Source organism: Grammomys surdaster, unplaced genomic scaffold (genome assembly GCF_004785775.1).
Source record: "Grammomys surdaster isolate TR1022 unplaced genomic scaffold, NIH_TR_1.0 106184, whole genome shotgun sequence".
NCBI classification, from domain to species: Eukaryota; Metazoa; Chordata; class Mammalia; order Rodentia; family Muridae; genus Grammomys; species Grammomys surdaster.
Genome location: NW_021610164.1, coordinates 1 through 1,121, shown reverse-complemented (window position 1 = coordinate 1,121; position 1,121 = coordinate 1). Strand labels below are relative to the sequence as shown.

The window sequence follows — 1,121 nt, the reverse complement described above, 5'->3', positions numbered from 1 at the left end:
TTACCAAATAAAGAAAACTATTCTTTACTTTCTTTGTTCTAGGTTGGCCTTGAACTCAGAAATTACCTTGCCTCACTCTCTTGGGATTAAAGATGTATACTATCATGTATAAACACAAAGCTTTTCAGAGCCAGTATTCTCAAGATCTCTATCCACAGTTACTGTAATACCACGGCAGGATTTTGACCAAAACCCTATGTTTTCTAGCCCTTGATCTGGATCTCTGATTTTTCTCCCATTTATGGATTTTAGTTCACAACATATGTAGTCATGTTTACAGCTGACAGCAGCCATCCACATCCATCTCTTGGCCATTTGAATCAGAATCATATCTTCTTTTGTCCAAATGAAAAAAAATACCTGCAGCATTAAAAGCCTTATATAATTTAAACCATACCTTTCTCAACTGAAAATCAAAAAGAGAATCCCTAGCTCGGGAGGATATTTCCCCCTGGACAATTCTCAGTTACTTCCATTTAGTATCTTTGGATGCATGATTTAACACCATTCTACTTCCTGAAACCCTGTTGTGAACACTATCTTTGATCCCCTCTATTTTGGGCGTTTGTTTTCCCATTTTACTCTACTTCTTGAAATGTTTCACATAAGAATGAACAACATAGGAGGCTTTTCTGTTCCTGCAGCAGCGGTGCTGAGCGAAGTGGGAGCTTTGAAAAATTAAATAGTACTTCCTAGACCCATCAAGAAGGAGAATGTCTGTGACACTGCATACAGACGTGGGGGATATCAAGATAGAAGTCTTCTGTGAGAGGACACCCAAAACATGTGAGAATTTCTTGGCTCTTTGTGCCAGTAATTACTACAACGGCTGTGTGTTTCATAGAAATATCAAGGGCTTCATGGTTCAAACAGGAGATCCAACAGGTACTGGAAGAGGAGGTAGCAGTATATGGGGCAAGAAGTTTGAGGATGAATACAGTGAATATCTGAAGCACAATGTTCGAGGTGTTGTATCTATGGCTAATAATGGCCCAAATACCAATGGATCTCAGTTCTTCATCACCTATGGCAAGCAGCCGCACTTGGACATGAAATATACAGTGTTTGGGAAGATAATAGATGGTCTGGAGACTTTGGATGAATTGGAGAAGTTACCAGTA

General features: G+C 39.3%; 1 pseudogene across 1 annotated transcript; it reads left to right on the top strand.

Annotated features, from left to right (window-relative positions):
* The first annotated feature begins 629 nt into the window (after positions 1 to 629).
* On the top strand, positions 630 to 1,118 carry LOC114635473 (annotated as a pseudogene). The gene has a single exon (XR_003713476.1). The product of XR_003713476.1 is annotated as a peptidyl-prolyl cis-trans isomerase-like 3 pseudogene (transcript).
* The last annotated feature ends 3 nt before the right edge of the window (positions 1,119 to 1,121 follow it).